We start from the raw sequence: 23,104 nt of genomic DNA on the forward strand, positions 1-23,104 counted from the left end.
TAAAAAAATGTTTATTTCATACTGAAGTGATCTCTAAAAATTAATGTTACTAAAAGGCTACATAAAAGCTAAATTGATTTGAATCAGAAACAATTCGTTATATAATTTTGATTACACCATTATGCTAGCCTCTCTGTGTATTGAACTGCATCATAACCTCAGCTGTCATTATAGGCTTTTGATATTTAAGAAGGCTCTCTTTCGAGCACATCATTTTAAGTCGGTTTTGAAAGAAAATTATAAGACTAAAGAATTACCTTCACTCCATATGACGAATCAAAGGTTAGAACAATTGCAAGCAGCAACAGTCCAAATTTGATGGAAAACATTTTTAATTGAATTTGGGTCACACGCTTACCTGTTATTTAAAAAATAAAAAAATCAAAATAACAAAATATGAATAACACGCTGTTCTGAATTCAAATATAATATTATATATTCAAATTATATATAAACATACATTATTTTCCCAAAGCTTTGTATTTGTAAAATCGCCATAAATGAACGTCTGCGATAAATTACATTATATCTCTAAGCTAATCAATGCTCACACAGATTACTTGCAGAAACATGTGATTATAACCACCTAGCTACCTTGGCCCCTAATGGACACCCAAGATCCCCTGATGTAAACTATATTACAAACACGAGGGGATAAATCACTCTCTGATTTAATAGTCCACTGGTACAAATAACAAATCTGAACGGATAAAGACTGGGAGTAAGACTGACTAGGAGAAAACCTGCCAGAAAGATGGTATTGTCTCTTGAAGAGCGTAACTGCAGCAAGGGGAGTTACTGGCCCTTTCTCTGACTAGGCAGTTAGTAATCAATTTTCACCCTAAGAGGTTAATTTGAAAAATTAAGAAACCCAGATAACGTATGCAACGGCCATTTTATTACTTAAAACAGCCATGTACTTTTGTAATGCTTTACTTACGATTTGAATTCAGGAATCAAAGTCTCGAAATAGGCACTAAATAATCTGTTAGAAGCTAACAAGACATCCTGGTTTTCTTTGATAATTCAGAAAAGCAGTAAGAAAAATATCTTTGAAAACAGGTCCTTATTAAAGGACAATTCTGTTGTTTACCGTGTGTTGAAATTGTAATATAGTGTACCAAAACAATCCACAATAATTAAAAAAACCCGAACATGTCTCAGAGCTGCAAGCCGTCTAAAATTCCGTGCAACATGTTTCTACCGCTAGAAATGTGCAGCAATAAAAAACATGGTAATATTTGTGGCCAATCCTGTATAATTTAACAACTCGTGATAAAATGTCATATGAATATGCAATCTTACTTCAACTACCCAACACGTCTTCATTTGGACACAGACTTGCAGTAATAATATGTTTTCTGAAAATCGTGTTTCGTACCATATGCTGATACCATACAATTTCATATAAATATGCAATTCAAGGTCAACTACCCATCGTTTTCTTCATTTGGACACAGACTTAATTCTCTTCAAAATTATCCGAATAAAGTACATAGAGGCCATCAAACTGCTCTGTCTACCACTAAACTGTACCAATTCATTGTTTCAACTCAAAGTAGAAATACATGCAGTATTAGTACTTTTATCTGAAAATCATATTTGGTACCATATGCTGATCCTTTACCTGTAAAGCTTATGCTCCGAACGCGCCGGTGATTTCTGATAAAAACCTTTATTGTCCTTTGCAGAGCGATGCTTTATTCTCATCTCATGTGACGCAGAGTATTTCTTCATACTTTCCGTTATTACGCATGCCCATTTTCCCAATAATTTTATTGGATAAAATTGTGACTACGAAATGAGTGTCTACATATGTAGGTAAAGACGGATAAAAAAGCGCAGATATTTAATGTTCCTCTCTTACTTTTTGTATTTCTTCCCGTTGCTTTCAGCTCATATGGTTTAACTTAGGTGAACTGCTATATTTATATATGTACACTTAATATTTCTGCTGATTCAATCTTTATTATATCACGATTACTTCAGATGTAATCTACCCCATTGGGAATTAAATTCTAATCATTAATTCTGCGATGGGTTTTCTATGTTTGTTAATATTTACGTAGCAGATAAGTTTGTCATGCGGGCTTCCAACGATATGTTTTTTCTTTATTTATTTTATACGCCATAATACTCATCTGTTTGTAATGGAAACAAGGGCAAAGCTTTCTAAGACTAGAAAGTAAAATTATTTTTTTGAAAACAGTGGACAATGCATTTAATTATACGTTTGTATAGTGTATGATTATGTAATAAAATCCCAAATGCCAAAAGTCTCTGCCTTTGAGTCTGTATTCTACCGAAATAATATAAAATAAACAGAGCAATTCATGTGTCGCACCTAAAACATTCAAACAACGCAGTTCTATATCTCTTGTGGGTGAGAAACAGCACTAAAAACAACTGCAATGGATCATCTAGCTCCACATGGTGCTTTACGAATTTTGTTTGGATCCATATCAAAACTGGATAACAAATGTTTTGTATGTAGGTCCTTCTAATCGCAATCAAGCTTTAATTTTCAATTATCTGTTTCATGTAAAGTATGTAAGGCCGTGAACAGTTTAATTGCAAACAAAAATAATATCATAACATTTATCACTGGCATTTTCTGTGGTGAATGAGGTTACTATAAGTCAGTCAGCTAGTACACTTGCTGAGTAAAAGATATACAGCTTTTATAAGTACATATATGTGCTACATATTACGAAAACCGTGGAACAGGTAGTTTCACTGTAAAGCACGTTGAGCTTGATCTGCAGAAACAAAATCCATGACATTACTGAAATGTATGATAATCCCTGTGTAGTTTAATAAATTCGTCATCGACTGGCGCGTTTTCAAGATCTTATTTTCATTTCCTTCAGTGCAAATCTATGATTCATACGGACTGCCAAGTTCAAAAATTTCAATGCTGCTACTTTTTTCAATTTTTGTATGTTCTCCAATGTAAATTTAATTTTATAACGGGCTGGGAAATGTTATTATTTTGCCAAGGATTTGTAAGGTACTTCTGTTTTCACTGAGGTCGTCTTATTAAAATGATGGGATATTTTGGTAATACAGAGATTATCATATATTTCAGTGACCATTAAACAATATTCACATTATAAAAGAGAGTAGGATTCCATGAACAATGGAAAATAACTGGTAACTATATATCCTGTAAAAAAACATGAACTTATAGCCCAGTCGCTGTCAGGCTTTTGGTGTTGCAAGTTATTTCTTTACAGCATATCTGAAAAGTGACATGCCTCGTCGTATAGCCTGAGTAAGAAAGTCTGTGAAACATATGAACGCAAACAATCGATATCCTTTGGTGCCTTCTTTCTTGTTATGAATGGGACTATGAAAGTTTGTGGTACACTGGGATGGAGGTGACATAAACAAGAATACTGCTGTCCATGCCGGAATCACTCGAGGAACTGCCTGTAAGATCACATAGTGCCATCGAAGAGAGCAACACACCCAACCAACCATCAATCATTTTTGCCGACTCTGTAACTTCAGCCTGGGAGCATCGTATACTCTGGGAGTATCGTCAAAAGGAAACATCCTCGGACAAATTGCTAAAACGTATCCAAGTTTTCAGAGAAACAATCGACGCCATATGCAGCCTTTCAATCGGTGACCTTGCCCAAGGAGTCAGATTGAGCTTCGTTACCTGCCCCGACTTACAAGTTTCAAGGCAATATATCGATATGACTTGCACTGCATATTTTCAGCTCTTTTTGCCCTTTAATGTGTAGTGAATTGACTTGTGTCATATACTACCGTAGCATTGTAATTACATATTTATGATGATCTCTTTTCAACCCGCATACGCTTCTGCTACTGGGAATGTATAGAGTAGGAAAGGGGAGGGAGAAATTATATCGTTCGAGATACGGTATGGTACTGTTAAAACTGTACAGCCAATAAATGAGGGGCCTCAAATATCCGAATCCATCAGACGTGTTCTGGGCATCTCTAAACATAGGATCAAAAAGGTAAGAAGCGTGATTTTCAGCAAAGCCATCATGATTGAAAGCAAATGGACTATTTGAATGACACGCTGAAGGTGTTTTGCTACAGGTTTTATATGAGAGCGATTTTAGGTAAAGACATGGTTCTGTTTTACAACGAAGGAAATGGTGGGTAAATGACCTTAGATAGAATTTTTATACGACATTATTAAGTTCCCATGTGTACTAGTATACTACGCGACCACGTCTTACACGTTGCTAGCTGGTACAAAACTGTGGTCTTTCCACATATACACATACCCCTGGTGAAAAAGGAGTATAATTCAACATTTGAGTTAAACACACGTCAACAGGTGTGGGAGAGTTTCAACAATGCCTTCATATAGTACGCGGCTATGACAGTTAAATCTTGTGCATCTATATAACCTTAAACAGAGATACTGCACTGAAATCTGTCAATAATTAAAACATATTTAAATTATCAATGGATTCATTGCATATGGCACCCACATTCAAGTTTACACATATTATTTTTTAGGTACATTGTTGTATCATATGCTAAGAAAGACCTTAAACTTATCCCTGGAAGGCTAGAAAGCCATTTTAATTTATTTTTCATTTTAATATATGTCTTTCCGTCTCCATGTTGCACACATTCGATATTCATTCTTTTTTATTATTGAACTTAAGAAATGTAAATTACAGTATACAATACTTCTTTGTTACCCCTCGCTTACTTCTCTCTCTCACACATACATACATACATACACACATGATGGCTCATCATTTTCATTAATAAATAAGATATTTTGATAAGCACAGCATATTTTTTCTAACACCTGTAGCATTCGATGTCCCTAGGGACAGATGTCCCCCTTTTTTATTTAGTGTAATTGTAATTTTTTACCTGGGAAATTAATAAATTCAATTTCTCGTCATTGTTTCCAAGAATAATATCCGATGCAGAAATATGAATATTGACAACCTTTTCTTCCCTAAACCACTTTTCGATTTGCTTCCACAAGTTTTTTTGCGAGATCACAATCTACGAATAGATGTTCAATAAGGTCGCGCGTCAAGGTTATTTTCAGTTGCACCCTGGATTACGCACGCTTGCTCCGCAAGGTGTCGCCTGTGGTGGGGGGGGGGGGGCATCACAGCCCATATGGTTACTGTGGCGAAGGTGACAGGTACTTCCAAACATTTTTTCATAACTGTCATTTTTCCTTATTCTATTCAGGAATTTGATATTTACGGCAATTGAAAATGTGGCACCGGCAAAAGTGAATCTAGGTGCGTTGACAGGTCGCACAGGTGTCCCCAATTAACCGCCGCCAGAGAAGAGACCCCAAGCATTAAACAACACAACCGGTAGATATTGGAAATTTGGAGAAAGTTAAGCAACTGAGGCTTTATTAGATTTGGACAGAAATCGGGGGTAATGCCCAGTGACATGCCAAACCCCTAAGTTCAAGTCTTGGCCCTTGACACCTGTAACGCACCCCTTAGTCAAGAATCTGAACAATTCAATGTTGGGCAGGTACAGGGTATACTCTATTTTCTACAGGTGTTTTGTGATTTTATCAACTTGATTGTCAAGTGCCAGACCTTTTGTTCTCAGGTACTAGTAGCAAACTTTATCAGATAACAATCTGACACTAAGGCCCCCTTTACACTGGATGGCGTCCCTTCTGCGTCCAGCAGTTCGGCCCCATTTGAGAGTTAAAGAATTATAATACTTTACGTGCCGACAACTGGCCGATCATTGAGCATTCATTCTGATACCAAATCAATGCTCGTGCCTCCTTATTAAGACCACAGCGATGCCAAATTTCATGGTCGCAGAAAGGACGCAGAAAGGACGCCGTCCAGTGTAAAGGGGGTATAACCAAGCTGCACTAACAGCGCTGTAAACCCAGTTATCAATGCTGTCATCTTTACCTGTATCTTTACCGGTATTATGCCAGTGGTACTGTTTGATACATTTGAGTAAGGAAATATGCTTTTATGCTTACATTCATTTGTAATACGTTAGCATCAACCTGTTAATAAAAACTTGGAAACTTTCAATGTTATTACACAATAACAGTATAATGATGGGAGATGTTATGATTAAATGCTTAGAAGAATAATAAAAACAAATTATGTGAAATATAAAATGAATTGATTTTATTTGGGTTATTTATTTATTTATTTCAAACCAATTAATTATCAAACATGAAGCTTATTTTAAGAAACATTCGAATATATATGAAATATAACCCTGCTGGTACACAGATCTACAGTTCTAAAATGCAAATACCAAGTACCTTTCACACACCACTGATGAGATGTGAATAATCATATGTATAAAGTGGTAAAAATATCACAAAATGTGTGTAAGCAAGATATTTCTACAAGTAACCTCATTAATCAGTCAGGAAACTTCATAATGCACCCAATAAATGTAGAAATTTGAGCCAGAGAAATTCTACATACAGGCATGACAGATTTACCATATATTGCCATCAACCCTTAACTGAATGGGCATAGAAAGAACAAAGTGAGTCTCCCTCCCATTAAAAATGAGAAATAAAAATAAATAAATAAATAACAGATACTGTCATTCTTAATACTGAAAAACAATGGCACCTTGCAGCCTTCACTGCCTCACTATTTGCAGACAATGTTCTAGTCACTGTAACTGTGTACTTTTGATGAGGCATAGATGCAAGAATAACTTCTTTGAAGTATATTGTGAAGGTCTCTTTTGTCATAAATCTGCCATGTATAACCTGAATGAACATATTGCGATTCACACCGCAGCAGCTTGTCTTAGTAAGGACTCAACCAGTTTGAAAACTTGTGGCATAGCTTCAGGGACAAGATCACACCATCTATCCTTGCTGTGATGATGGATCTACTAGTACATTATCTATGTCTTGTCCTCCTAGTTTCTCTAATACCATTTCCGCTGATCTATATGCTCACATCAATCTCTACAGCTTTACCAACTGCTACACAGTTTTTACATCTCAAAGTATAAAGCAAAAATTGTAATAAAGCACTATCAATTTACTCGTTAGCTATTGATTCGAGGGCAAGAGAAAAATGCAGAAACCTCATATGATAATCAAGATAATTGAAAATCAAATATGCATAATCAAATTAATAGCTTTAATTGTACATACTACTGATGATTTAATCTTTAAAACTTCAGCATAAATTTCTCTTGTTAAAGCATAGACACTTTATTAAAATGTGCTTGAACAAATAATAATAATAATAAACAACCTGCACACAAGATGGAACATGGAGGTCAATTGCCACAAAATAAGTTGATTTGTACTTGGTAGCCTGAGAAATAGTATCAGGTATTAATTTTAGCAGTAAATTGAGTAATAATACCACAGAGTTAACAATGACACAAGCATATGGTGTTGTGTAACAAAATTCATGCATTAAATTACTTGCTGTGGCAGTGTCCTCCCCAACCTATCGTGCACCGCAGGTTTTGATTTTCAATGTCATCAAAAATGTTTATTGTTGTTAGTTTGATTTACGTATCTGCTATTCAAATAATATCGTTTGGAAAATAACTAACTCATTTAATTATGCTTTTGCAACATGAAATCATCATTAACTTTGCCGGTTCACGTGTATACAGTACCTTGCTATCAGTGCTGCTCTTTTCTCCCTAACTCGTCACTGACAGGCTAACCACATCGTTTCATAACAACGCTGGTATGCTCCTTTACTTTTGGTGTTGGCAGTTTCGCCCCGGGGACATCGTTTTTGGTTAAAAACAACGTATCGTTTTCACCCATCTATACATTGCTCCTGTACAAAATGGCCGCTTGCTGCCCCCCCCCCCCCCCCCAAGGGAAAAATCGTAGCACGTGGGTAGTTACGCAAGACCTGTGACGTATAACGCGCGCAAGGTTATTGTTTCCATCCTTGTGCTACATAAATTGCAATGAGGATTATCAACTATTTTATATTTGAACAGTAAGTATTTTGTCCCTAGATTTCTATGAATACATCTTAACTTAAACCATCTGAGTTTGGATTATTTTATATCTGTCAGGAGACGATTGTAGCCAAGATTTAATGTTATTGCTTTATTAAGGAACCTTTCCCATTTTATTTCATTTTTAAGGGTTTCGTAGAGTTTTTTTTATATAAACGTATCATAAATCGCTTTACAACCTTTTTTTGTTTTTCCATATAACCATAAGCGGTTTGGGTATTTTCAGGTTATAAGTTTTCTGTGTACCAGTTATTTCTTTTAAATTGGGAAATGCATTATAGATAGCATTTCTTAGGCCAAAATATTTTGTAAATGGGAGGCGTATTTTGTATGCATCCGTGATTTCTCTATATGAAAGCACGTTGCCGTTTGGATCAAGCAAGTCGAGCACCACCCGGAAACCTTTCTCATATAATGGTTTTAAGAAAACGGCCTTGTTTTCGATAAAAATACTCGGATTATACCACAATGGAGCTTCCAGAAAATCTTGTGGGTCATTTTCCTGTATTACGCTAGCGTACTGTGAGTAATATGAAAATCATTTTTTCCAAAATAAATTTGTCGTGGTTTCCCCGCATTGTTTCGCATATACAGGCCCAAACTGGCAGAGCGACGTCGTGTCACAACTTGTAATTTCGGTAAAAATCTTTCCATATTGGTTAGTATTCGATAGTAATCTGCGAATCCAAGTTAATTTTAAAGCTTTAATACATGATTCTACAGGTAAATGCACCATTCTACAGCACCCATTTTTGAAGTCTTGAATAATTGTCTTTCTCGATACCCTTTCATTTTTCCCATGCCAAATGAATTTGAAAAGAATAGAGTTAAACTCTTTTATCCATTGGGCACTGGGACCTGGTAGTGACATGAACAGATGAGTAAACTTTGGTATCAGTAGTGATTTAACCACCGTTATTTTTCCTAGGGTGGATAGATACCTTTTTTACCAGTTATTAATCTCATTTTTTGATGACAGCCAACTTTATATTATAATTGCGTTCTTCTACACAATCAAGTTCAGCTGGAAAGGTAAAACCTAGAACAGATACAGATTCATTTGCCCAGTCTAATTTTTCGTTTCTACACAGAACTTTCTTACTATTGATTTTTGAGCCAATCCATACTGCTTTTGTTTTGTAAATATTTGGTTTTAAGCCGGAATATTTGGCAAACTGGAACAAAAGGTCTAATGCACTTTTAAGCGATTTCTCTGAGCCGTCTAAAAATACCACTGTATCATCGGCATATTGTAATAATTTTATCTCTTCTCTTGCTATACCAATTCCTCTTATGTTTTTTCCTGTCTTACATGAATACCTATTATTTCTGCGCATAAATTAAATATATATGGTGATGCAGGGTCACCCTGTCGACACCCTCTGCCTATTTTAAAAAATCGAGAGAAAATTCCATTCTATATGACACACAGTTCTGCATTTTTATGAAGGATTTTAATCCACCTAATAAGGTCATTTCCAAAATTTAAAAATTCTAATGTTATGTAAATAAAAGACCAGGATATGCTATCAAAAGCTTTTTGAAAATCAATAAGTAAAATAATACCTGGGATTTCTTTGACTTTTGTATATTGCAGAACGTCATACAGGATTATGATGTTCTTTCCTATATACCTCCTATGTACCTCCCCTTTAAAAAGACCTTCTGATTTTCGTGAATTAAAAATTCAATAACAGATTTTAACCTATTAGCAATACACGAAGAAAGAATTTTATAGGGAGATCGGCCTCCAGTTGGTCAGAAATTGTCTTGGGTTGTCACCTTTCGGTAGTATAGAAATAATGAGTATTCATTCTTTACAATACCAGACATTTTACTGCGTACAACCTGTAGAGTTATAAACTGTAGAGTAAAGGCAGTATTGGCAACAACTCCTCCATATCTATACTGACTGTGACAAACGTGATTTATTTATTTATCTATTTATATATTTATTTATTTATTTTGTAAACTCAACAAACCTGTTTTTTGGGTCTGTTTATGACACTTCTCTTGTGGTTGCGTATTGCAACAATTATATTGTTGGTTCCCTTAATTCCCCAAACCTCAATGGCTTTCAAAAACAATGTCACCCAGCCGATGGTAACCTTTTTAACAGTGCTGAACCGATTGATTCCCCGCTTATTGTCACAAATTGCTCCTTCTCTGCTATATTTTATAGGTGGATTTTGTTGCTATCTTTAAAGCCCCTGGTGACCCCCCCCCCCCAAAAAAAAAAAAGATTCATAGCAATGCTGTGAGTTTTATTGCAGTTTTTCTCTCCAATTTCGAAGATGTCTTTTTTTGTACATGGAATCTTGAGAAAAACTTGTGCTTAACCCTCTTGGATCACATATTCCCACATCCAAAGGTGTAGTCCGGTGGCTTAAGGAAAAAATCGTGACACGGCGGAAAAAAACACCAAATTTGGCATGTAGTTATCTTTTGACATTCTAAATCAAATCAGAGCCGTAGCCCTCTCAAACAATTTACCGTTTGGTCAAAAAATCCAAAATGGCCGCCAATTTATGGAATTCTATAGAAATATGTACATACCCATGTTGATTTTTATCAAATAAATTATTTTCTCAGAGTTTTCCACACCCTAATTACCCATTTTATTCATATATGTCAGATAGCAAACAAGTTACCTTGGACTTTTTGAAAAAAATCCAAGACGGCTGTCATATACCATAGAAACAGCCATAGGACTACTAGTGCACAACTAATACCAGCTAGAAAGATACGTTGTCCACTATCAAATTAAGTCTGTTTCTCAGATTTTTGTTACCCACATAATATGTTTGTGGTGAGTAACTACGAAGTGTTCTTGGGCATTTTGGAAAATCCAAGATGGCTACCATGTGCCGCTGGAATTCTAGTATACGGGGGATTCAACTAATGGCAACTGGAAAGATTAATGTTCCACTATCGAATTAAGTTTGTTTCTGAGTGTTTTCCACATCCTTTCCACCCACACAATATGTATGTGGTGAGTAACTAACATGTATTCTTGGGCATTTTGAGAAAATCCAAGATGGCCGCCATATGTCATAGGAATTCTTCTAGTATTACAAAGGGTAAGAACTAATGCCAGCTAGGAAAAACATAATTCACTATCAAATTCAGTTTATTTTTTCAGTGTTTACACATTATTATTACACTGCGATACATATCTAGCAGGTAATAAATGTGTATATTTGATCATTTTGAGAAAATCCAAGATGGCCGTCATTGGCCATAGGAATACTACTGGAATTACAACTGCACATCCATGGTTTTTCATCTACTACCAGGGTGAAATTGTGTTTGCTTATCAAGTTTTGTCCATCCTTATTAGTCATATGATATATATCTGGTGGTTAAATAGTGTGCATCCTTGGATATTCTGAGAAAATCCAAGATAGCTACAATTTGACATAGGAATACTAATGGGTGGGTTTCAATTGCTGCTAGAGAGGCATGTGGTTCATTATACAATTACATTACCATGGGTTTGTTTTAAAAATAATTTACGTTTTGCATTCCATTTATTATTACCCCTATGATGTATACCTCATCTGTAAAGCATGTTTGTATCTTTGGGTATTCTGAAAAAAAATTCAAGATGTCTGCCTTTTGTCATTAGAATATTCGTACACATAATCAAATAATGCCAGAGATACACTGAGTACAATTTAAATATAGTTAACTTTAGATGGTTTTTAAATTTTTTTCCTTTCATATCCTATTTATCCTTATGAAAGACAATATGTGTGTAGAAAGTGTATCCTTGAGTACTATTCGGAGAAAACCCAAGATAGCCTCCAGTTGTCATCGGAATATATCATTCAAATGCACATAGGTGTCAATTAATGGAACGGTTCAGAAATGAAATAAAGCCGTTTGATGTTCAAACATGTTGACATCCTTATTAACCTCACTCTATATAAATCTGGTGTGAAGCAAGTGTGCATCTTGCGTATTTGAGAAAATTCAAGATTGCTGCAATTCACAAGTTTTTTAGAAGTAAATATTATTTTTTTCTGGAAATTTCCTGGGACTGAAATTTGAACAAATCTGTTTTATTGGAAAGGCTTTTTCCAACAGTAGACCGACAAGTATTGATCACAACGGTAGGGAAAATGTACAGGTCTTATTATTCATCTTCCCGCTGTGTTTAAAAGGGATATTAAAACCATTCATGTAAGTATTGTTTAATTTTAATCCTATGATCTGGTTACTTTAATTTTCTTTCTAGATATGCCATCAAGGCGGTTGGCCTTTTAACGTTTTTGGGTTTGTTGGCCTACCTTACCATCAACCAGAAAAATGCCCTTTCTTACATGGCAAACATTTTGCCAGAAACCAAACAATCGGGCGAGGGCCTAAAATTGAGCTATAGAGTCTTCATGGGATTACCCAGAAACCTGACCTGTGACAGATGGGTTGTTGTGGATGCAGGAAAACATGCTTCCGCCCAACAGATTGAAAAAGTGTCTGATAGACTACATTTTCCCTGGTGCGCTATTGTAGTCTCAGATACGTTAACATCGTCACGTTCTTTGCATGTCATTTTACCAAATAAACAAAATGGCATAATATACGTAAATGGAGTGACTGAATACAGCAGTCTTTTCAAGTCCCCAGTGAGTAGAAAAACGATCGGCTACTTGTTTGCTATAACCAGCGGAGCGACTATGATCTATGACGACGATGGAGGAATGGGATATGAATGGTTGGCCTCTAGTCCACCCCTTGATAACATAAGTACTGAGGTTCCTCTCGTTATACCAGCAGGCAAAGTGAACTTTTGGAACCCTTTTTCATATTTCTTCTCTAGAAGTGATGTCTGGCCTCGAGGTTTCCCAGGAAACATGGCCAATCGTCCTGCCTGCAGTGCTCCGCCGGTGCCATACGCATTGCGTAATTCGAGCGTAGTACTTGTGCATTATCTCATAGATGGGTATGCCGATGTGCCGGAAGAACTTCTCAAGTCGCCATTGAAATTCGACAAATCAATCATTGGTCCAGTGGAAGTGCAAGAAGGCACATTTGTTCCCTATAGCCAGCATTCAACGCTACATATGTATGATGCCTTTTGGGGACTGCTAGAACCCACTACATGTCAGGAATCGATATCTGATATTATTCGTGGTTATATCACTCAAAGACTGCTGTGGGATATTAACGGCAGCATGTCGGTCTCGCCGCCCTGGACAAAGAGAACAAACCCATCCCGTCAAACACTGGGGAAAAGCTCTCAAACTTGTAACAAAACTCTTATAGAAATAGTCAATCACTTAATGGCGTGGTCCAGCAAGTCGCCATCAATTGATGCGAGGTTAAAAGAATTGTATCTACATTTATTCGAGAAAGGGATCATTTTGAAACAAGATCTGGTGCTATTAGACATCTGGATAGAGTTGTTGACGGCCGTTGAATATGTCTTCCCGCGAATCCACGTACCAAGCTGGGCTGAAAGAAGGCCGATGGCCAAACCCTGGGACGGTGTAAGGTTGTGTGTTCATTTCAATCATGTCCCCAACATGCAAGCATTTACAACACTGTATCAAATGTACAGTAGACATTTTAAAGAAATAACATTCACTGGGGAAGGTACTAGGCAACCGTTTATGGACCCATTTTCTGCCCTGTAATGATCAAGAAGGTGGCATTTTTCTGCATCGTTGTCTTCCTAAGCACTTAACGTATGGTGGGTTTGGGAACAATAGCACGCCATATCTTTTTGTAAGTGATGATACCTTTTTCAATCTTTCATCCTTTTTGTCCTATCGCCGGGATGTTCTGTGGATACTGGGACCTTTAGAAACACTGGACATTGACGTCACGTGGCCAGATGGGTGGCCTTGGTGGCCATTGCCGTACGTTGGCGCCGCACTGAGGAAAATCATCGATATTCTGCCTGGAGAATGGAGGGACCACTTGGCCCTCGTGAAAAATTGGACACAATCAGGAAAACGATTGATTTCTAGGTATAACGCAGATACTGTATTCATTCCAAATAACCAGTACAAAACACGTTTTATAGAAGTTTTGAAATGGTTGATGGGACCGAACATGCCACGATTATTTGCTGAAGTCGCCACGCCATTGCTAGTTGACCTAATAACCACCGAAAAGCCGGACCGACCTGATGTCATTCCATTAAAAAACAATTATCCACATAATGGTCGCAATATCGCACTAAAGGCGCGGTCATGCAATTTACTTCATCCTTTAAAGTTGTCCAAGGAAGAGGATAGGCTTATTTGGCTGTCCATGTTTAAGAGTGTGGAAACGATTTTACAGACGCCTCCATTGCTGAACTGAAAAAAATTTAAGATGAATTAGATTGGCAATGCCAATTATATGGTATTTGGCCAGAGCTTTTACAGTGTGCTTGCATTTTACATGCTGCGAACCACCAGGTTCTCTATGGCATTACTATCTCTGCAGATTAACTAACAGGCCATTTACATTGTGTATTATATAATAGATGGGCCTTTATTGACAGAAAGTTTTTTATCTATCATCCCTGACGTCAACTCTTGTATATGAGACATCAGATAAATTGCCTCGACCAATAGCCTAAGAGACGCCAGAACATGGCCAGACGTCATTAGAATCGAGATGTATTTGATGGAGAAGTTCATTATTTGCTATACCATATCGATTGTCGAATGTGAGCCCGTCGATAATTTGGGGGAAGCCTGTTGGGAGAGTATGTGCAGGGAAATATCATCAAAGTGCTGGATCAGTCCACGTTTAAGGTGCAGGCCATGTTCATGGTTTTTTGAAAATCGTTCATTCCGGAACAGAGCGTTAATTGCGCCATAAAATTTTTGCAAATATCTCACTATTTGCAAGAGGTGACCTCAGCAATGTTTACAAATTCCATCATGACAACGGCCTTGCTCACAGCTCTCGGCTTTTGGTTGAGTTGTTGCAGAAAGAACATTCTGGGGTTTGAACAAGCATCTTTGAGCTCGAATACTAATTCTATTAAGGAGCTGAGGGATGATTCCCAGTGCACAATGCAGGGAAGAATCATCTCCCTAACAACCTGAAATAACTCTGCCAAGCTGTTATGGAAGAAAGGGATAGTATCCCTCAAAACTGACCTGCTTGTTGGATGCAATTATATCTGCAGATTTGCATATATAATTGCAGTGCCTCATCGGATCGCATGCTACTAGAAACGTGTATTTTGATGCTTATTGTGTATCGATTTGTATGCATTAAGCGGTGTTTTAAAATTTTGATTATTATTTTTACTTTTATGGAAAATTACTGTGGAAGGCTTTATTTGAGGGGTTGCATGTTCTTAATTTGAATAAATGAAGATAATATAAATATCTTCAAAGAAAATTGGGCTTTTTTAACCTAAAGTCATCTCCAAGTTGGTTGATGGAACAAAAAATACTAATCAGAACGGTTTACAGCTGACATGTGATTATTTGTAAACAAACGCACATCAGATTGAAGGTAGAACAACTCAAATGAGCCTGAGTGAGTCATCCAGCCGTTTCGAGGATATGCGACTATAAAATATTTGCCCAAGGAAGCAAAATATAACCGTGCAAGAGTATATTGGATCTAATGTAAAACAAGTCATATCATTTTGAGAAAAATTAAAAACGAAACATTTATTTTATCTTTTTACTTGCGCAGACAATTAAAATTATTAATGTTATTTAAAAACTAATATATAGTGCTAATTTTCCACTCTGTCTACTGTAGACTTCCAGTAATTTATTATAATGTTATATTTCTCTATGATTTTTTATAAATGCAATGTATTTGTAGAACAGTTGCTGTTCAGGGACGACATCGATTCCATATCTGCCACAGGGGCCAAATGCCAGGTGTAGATATGCTTTATTCACCTATTTATAACGTTCGTATTTAAGAATTCTTCAGAGCCATTAGTCGCCAAGTTTTTGGTAAAACAAATAACCATGCGATTCGTCCATCACGACTTAAGGTGTTCACTATTGCTTTATCAAAGAATGTGCCTTTTCAATTAACAGGCGTTCTTCAAAAGCAATTAGGTCACCAGACACCACACAAAAACACATAGGCTAAATACAATATGGCCACACGATACTCCTTGGTATATTGGAACTGGCCTGGCTATTGGGTCGGCTGAGTAGGAACTTTTGTACAGACTTGACATTTGATATGGAATATTTCAGTTTCAAAGGTATACCTAGGTAAAAATGTGTTCTTTAAAAAAACATTCGATCTCATATAAGATATGTGACTGGAGTAGTGTGTAGTCAGGTGTGCAGCTACCAGATTCAGATTCAGATTCTTTATTGACAAACACCTTCACATAAAGGTACAATCAATTACAATACTAGTAACTATAACGTAGAACAGACAAATAAATAAATAAATATATAGATAGATTAGCATATGGTTGACCAATTAACTGATTACCTTGTCTGTTGCGCTGCTGCATTGTGTACTATACAGTGATTTAATTGGATAGTGCGCCTTTGGACTGGTCAAAGCTTGGCATTAGCAAGGCATGATTCTGTCAAAAAGAGAATCCATATGTCGGTATCTACTGCATAAATTTAAATTTTGCATGTAAGCGGTCGGTTTAGCATTGCGAAAAATGAGCTATGCAGTATTTTACAAAATTGTTAACCTGTGGCAGAATGACAATAAAAAGACAGACATTGCCAGACAGATCATTGCGCCAAACGGAGCGGTCAACACGGTTTTATGGAGTAATTCCCAGACTGATGTACCTACATAGAGGCCACACCCAATGCATCGAAATCTTACCACCAGGGTACAGGACTCGCTGTCTTTCGAGATATGCTGCTGCAACTAAACAAAAACCACCCAGTGCGTACAGAGGGAGACATGCATATGAGACAGGATGATTTAATGCTTAATTCTAAGATATACGTCATATACCAAGGAAACAGAAAATGTAATGGTTAAAAACGATATAGGATGCCTTTTTGTCTTCATTTGTCTGACACAGCCCCCAGGAAAATCAACAAATAAAGAAACGAACCAATTTAAAACGTTGAAACTGAAATCCTTCTTCCTGTCAAACCACCACTGTATAAAGTACATGTCAAGGTGTTCTTTATCTAAAACACAGTAACAGTGCGCCAGGATGCTGAGAGGCAACAGATAAGCAAATACATTTACATTTCAAAAGTTCAGAAGTTAATATGCAATCTTAAACCAAAAAGGTCATGGCCAAAAATTAAGTGTATATTATCACCCGCTTAATAACGAGCACCAAAAAGGACATCAGAGGAGCTGGCCTTTTGATCAGCCCAGTAGCCCACGAAAGCGTCTATGAACTCGTTGGTATCAATCACATCATCCTCATTCCAATCAATGACATCAAATATATCTTGAACCTTAGCGGTGTTACGGAAAATAGTAAGGAAGTTGGCATACTCACTCATCTACCATCAATTTGCCATCGCAGTCGAGATCAAGCACGTTAAGCCAATCTTTTGCATTTTTGATGATCTCTTCTCTTGTAATAGGGATTTATTTCAGCCTCTTCAGACCGAAGCATTTCTTGAAACGTGAAGGATTTTGGATAGTTGGTGTGTTCCTTTAACCACCACAGGTGAAAGGCACTGTACAATATACCATTCACCGCCATGACTCGCCAAGATGGGAGAACTTGCTGAGCCCTCTCTGTTGTTGAAACGACATATTCCTCTTCATTCACCATGCCATTGCCATCAACGTCCATGATATCAAATAATTCTTTGTACTTGGAAACCCAGTGCTCGCTAAAGTTTCCTTTGGGGCTCTAAAATTTAACACAATACTATAAAACAAACATGACGTAGACGCGACACAACTGCAAATGGCCAAACATTGCTTATTGTTCACCCTAATTTTGTTTGTTTTTATAGCAGGACCTTACTGCTAAATCACTGCGCCAAACACCAATGACCAAGTGATTCGCGTGGTTTCACGCTTTTTTCGTTTATCAAATTGTCCCTTGAATTTTATCCTGCGCTATTATCCTGTTATATGCTTTACAAAATGTACTTTGTGTTTCTTATAACATATTTGACCCCTGTCCTTTAACTGCCGCACTTTGTTGTCCCTTTGCTGTTTACAGTAGCCGTTTACGATTCTTGCAGACACCCAATTTAAAGTAGTCTAGCTTCTTAAAACATTCAAAATTCGTACCTTTACCATTTTCGAAGAGCAGATAGTTGGAACGACCATAAGAAGGAGCAGAACTTTCAGATTGTTTGAGGACATTCTTATATGAATTCTGTATTGTTAAGATTTCTAAAACAAAAGTAACAAACAATTTAAACTATACTTAACAATATTGTGTGTTATACAAATTTATATAACACCTTTCATATAGAAAAATTATTATTGCTTCACTTTGCATACGTAGGAAACTAGATTTGAAATCTGCAGTTAGCCATAAATAGTGTCTGTATTTCGGTAGGTCTATATGTGTCTATGTTTACAGCACACAAGCAGTACAATATCATAAGCTATATATCGTCGACCAACTGAAATTCCAATGTTCGTGAACACTGGATCTTAAAGCTGTCGAAATGATTAAAGTTGCTGACGCCTTAGATGCAGACCATATCCTTCAATATGTAATTCTATTTTAGCTTTACTTACCAGATGTCTGTTGTTTCTCTTAGAACCCAGACTTATGTAATGTTTTGTTTCAGTGAACGTGGTATACTTTGAAACAATCGTTTCGCAATATTGTCGGGATGAACATTTTCAGTCACTAGGATCCCCTATTCGACATGTTACCAATCCCGTGACACCTCCATTTTAAAGGCATACATTTGTATTTCTGGATGTAAACATCAGACTACATTTAATACGGGCTATGAGACTATCCTGTTGTCAAACCAATCGTTAAAGCAGATTGTCTCTTTTGTGATAGATAGATAAATAGATAGATAGATAGGCACACACACAGACACACAAGCAGTCAGACACTAACAGATGAATCACTTTATGACAGACAGACAGACAGATGGATAGATAGATAGATAGACAGACAGACAGACAGACACCAGAGATGAATCACTTAATGAACTGCATTCCTAAGCCGTTTTTATAACCACGCTTTATTGTTAATACCACAGGGCAACAGTACTTTTCTGAGTGATTCACGTGGTTTCTAATCGCTGTCAGAGTCCCAGTAAAGCAAGTCCGTCATATTGGACTTCCTTGGGGCTTAATATAATAAGTTTATTTATACAAAGCAACGAAAAGGTTGAAGGTGTCCATGAACTAGAGAAGACTACACATCACCACCTAAAATATTTACAAAATATGTACAAAAGAGCTAAATGAGTTCGAAAATATATAAAGCATAAATATCTAAAAGTTTGATAAATGTGGCTATGATAAATGACATGCAATAAAGATAACTTCCCAGAAAGAAAAACACAGATCACTTAAATTTTGATAAAGAAAAGGAATGAAGGTGTTTTAAAACGTTTGGTTCTGAATTTTGGTACACTATATTTTGACTGGTTATGCCTTTTTTCCTGTGTGGTTTGCAAGTAAATAGGTAATTCAGCTTATCTCCGTCGTTTTCCTTTTTTTCATTTTCGCAAATAATGATTCACAGAGCTCTATCATCCATCATCTTAAAATGTAAACATCGAACTTTATTTCATATAGGCTACCAAGTGACAAAAGCAGCTCATTATGCTGTCAGGCATGCGAAAGACATCGACAGCTGAATTAAAAAAATAGCTTACGCTAAAAGATTGTGAACCATGTGTTCTTTATCATAACTTTTTCCTTATATACAGAACAGTTGTACGCAAAACAAACTCATGGATATTTTGAAAGGTCAGAAGAGGACGCTAGGAGCCATCTACTGGGGATATTGAAATAGGTGGATTAACTATAAAAGACGTATTAGTTACACGAGTAATATTTATACATATACTAGTGTAGACACTATAATCAGCGGAAATACTCGACCAGCTTACATTTGCATTCTTAATTTGGTCCAGCAGTTTGGGAATTTGCTGACACATATTTAAAAAAAATGGCATGCTTCTATAATAAACACGTTACGTAATGTATATTAATTTAAAGCTTTTTGTGCTGTCAAGACAGTCGATTGCAATGTGAAAACACAACGATGAAAATGTTTGGACGTTAAAATTTAGGATACATATTTTCTCGTTTGCTCTCTCATATAAAAAATAATTCTGAATGAAAATAAATAATCCAAAGATAAAAGAATGGTATCCATTTATTCAAATACCCTGTACACTAAATATGACTCAAAGCAATTTGAATGCTTGAAGCATTTACTTGAAAAAAATTAATTGAATGAAAAATGATACACTTCTAAAGGGGTTATGTTTTTAAAATAAATACAGTGTGAAATATCAGAAAAGTCATCCCTCAACCAAAATTAAATTGATATCTATCGACTTGCTTTTTCGTCAAATCCTTTTCAATCTCGAGAGCCATAAATATATGCAGCGGAGTTGGCTGCTTGGTCGTGGGAAAAATGATTTACCCCATAGGTGAACTCCTGAACATCAATGACGTTATCACCATCTCTGTCAATGACATGGTAAACGGCTCTATTATTCGCCTTGCTGCGAAATATATCAAGAAATTTAGAATACTCACTTAGCGTTAAGTCCTCACTGCAGTCGAGGTCAATAATATGGAAAAAATCCATAGGCCATTGGAAGTCTCCTTGCATATCTTTTGTAGAACCGAAAACCTTTTCAACAGCCGGAATCCAATCCTCAAATGCAATAGACGTCTTAAAATCGGTGTATTCATTTGACCACCAGATATTATAGGCCATGGTCATTACACCATAGACTGCCTTAGCTCTCCAGGATGGCAGTGCAGCTCGCTCTGTCGACAAATCAATGTACTCTTCCTTCGTTACATTACCGTCCTCATTGACATCAAAGATGTCAAATAATTTTTTGAATTTCGTAATCCAATACGGAGTAAAATCTTTGTTTTTGTCCTGTGCAAGCTGGATAAAAAAAATCATTTTAAATTGAAGTGATCACTAAAAATTACAGCTTCTGAAAGGCTACGTAAAAGCTTATATTAAATCGATTAGAATCACAAACCGTCATTATATGCTTTTATTATTTAAGGAAGCTCTCTCCGATTTCGAGCACATCATTTTAGTCGGTTATGATAGAAAAGTATAAGACTAAAGAATTACCTTCACTCCATATGACGAATCAAAGGTTAAAACAACTGCAAGCAGCAACAGACCAAATTTGATGGAAAACATTTTATTGAATATGGGTCACACACTAACCTTTAATTTAAAAAAACAAAAATAAAATGAATAACACACTGTTTGGTATTCAAATACAATACAATATATTTAAATTATATATAAACGCACATTAGTTTTCCAAATTCACAGTTATTCATTTCTAGCATTGTTTTTATAAAATCGCCATAAATTAACCTCTACAATGAATTGACTCTAAGCTAATCAATGCTCCTTCACACAGATTACTTGCAGAAACATTGAGCAGCTAGCTACCCCTGTACCTTGTCCCCTAACAGGGACCCAAGATCCCCTGATGTGAACCCTATTTAAAATATGAGGGAATAAATCATCATCTGGTTTAACAGTCCGATTAAGACTTGGAGTGAGACCGACTAAGAAAAAAAACCTGCCAGAACGATAGTATTGTCTCTTGAAGAGCGTTACTGCAGCAAGGGGAGATACGTACTGGTCGTTTCTCTGACTAGGCAGTTACTAATCAATCTTCACCCTAGGAGGTTAATTTGGAAAATAAAGAAAACCAAAATAACGTATGCAGTGGCTATTTTATTACTTAAAACAGGAATTCAGGAATCGAAGTCTCAAAATAGACACTAAATAATCTGTAAGAAGCTAACAAGACACCTTGGTTTTCTTTGATAATTCAGAGAAGTAGTAAGAAATATATTTTTGAAAACAGGTCCATATTAAAGGAAAATTTTGTTGATTACCGTATGTTGCAGTTGTAATAAAATGTGCCAAAATAACCCACAATAATTTAAACAACCCGTGGTTGTCTCAGAGCTGCAAGCCATCTAAAATTCCGTGCAACGTGTTTCTACCGCTAGAAATGTGCAGCAATAAAAAATATGGTAATATTTGTGGCCATTCCTATATAATTTAACAACTCGTGATACAATGTCATATTAATCTTACTTCAACTACCCATCACTTCTTCATTTGGACACAGATTAAATTCTCTTCAAAATTAGCCGAATAAAGCACATAAAAGCCATCAAATTGATTTGTCTACCACTAAACTGTACCAATCCATTGTTTCAACTCAAAGTAGAAATACTTGAATACTTGCAGTAATAGTACTTTTTCTGAAATATCGTACCATATGCTGATCCTTTGCCTGTAAAGTTTATGCCACGAACGCGCCGTTGGTTTCTGATAAAAGCTTTATTGTCCTTTGCTTTAATCTCATCACGAGTGACGCAGAGTATTTCTTCATTCTTTCCGTTATATTGCGCATGCCCATTTTCCCAATAATTTTATTGGATAAAATTATGACTACGAAATGAGTGTCTGCATATGTTGGTAAAGACAGATAATAGGAATATTTATTGTTCCTCTAGCTCTTACTTTTTGTATTTCTGCCCATTGTTTTGAGCGCATTTGGTTTAACTCCGGTAAACTGCTATACATATTTAAATATGCACACGATATATTTATTCTGATTCAATCTTTATTATATAACGATTATTTCAGGTGTAATCTACCCCATTGCGACTTTAATTCTTAACATTAATTCTGGGTCGGGTTTTTCTATGTATGTTAACATTTACGTAGCAGATAGGTTTGTTATGCGGGCTTCCAACAATATTTTTTTCTTCATTTCTTTTATACGCCATAATACTCATCTGTTTGTAATGGAAACAAGGGCAAAGCTTTTTAAGGCTAGGAAATATTTTTTTAGCCGGTATGCTAAAAATGAGTTAGGGTAAATGACTTACATTTCGTTGGCTTTAAGCATTTCTTTTAATGTGATAGATGTTTTATGTTCATTTGACCACCACACTTTGAAAACAGTGGACAATGCATATAATTATACGTATGCATAGTGTATGATTAGGTAATAAAATCCCAAATGCC

The 23,104-nt window shown here is 36.2% G+C and overlaps 2 long non-coding RNA genes across 2 annotated transcripts; one reads left to right on the top strand and one right to left on the bottom strand.

The window, feature by feature from the left end:
• The first annotated feature begins 3,750 nt into the window (after positions 1–3,750).
• LOC147761779 (uncharacterized) lies at positions 3,751–6,136 on the top strand. The gene is made up of 2 exons (XR_015334799.1): positions 3,751–3,992; positions 5,209–6,136. It is a non-coding gene; the product is annotated as an uncharacterized LOC147761779 (long non-coding RNA).
• Positions 6,137–6,558: 422 nt separating this feature from the next.
• Positions 6,559–7,888, bottom strand: LOC147761780 (uncharacterized). Its single transcript, XR_015334798.1, has 2 exons — positions 7,618–7,888; positions 6,559–6,981 (listed from the first exon to the last, which is right to left on the bottom strand). It is a non-coding gene; the product is annotated as an uncharacterized LOC147761780 (long non-coding RNA).
• Positions 7,889–23,104: the final 15,216 nt, after the last annotated feature.

Source organism: Lingula anatina, chromosome 5, assembly GCF_051362555.1.
Source record: "Lingula anatina isolate TDL-2025a chromosome 5, LinAna3.0, whole genome shotgun sequence".
Taxonomy (NCBI): Eukaryota; Metazoa; Brachiopoda; class Lingulata; order Lingulida; family Lingulidae; genus Lingula; species Lingula anatina.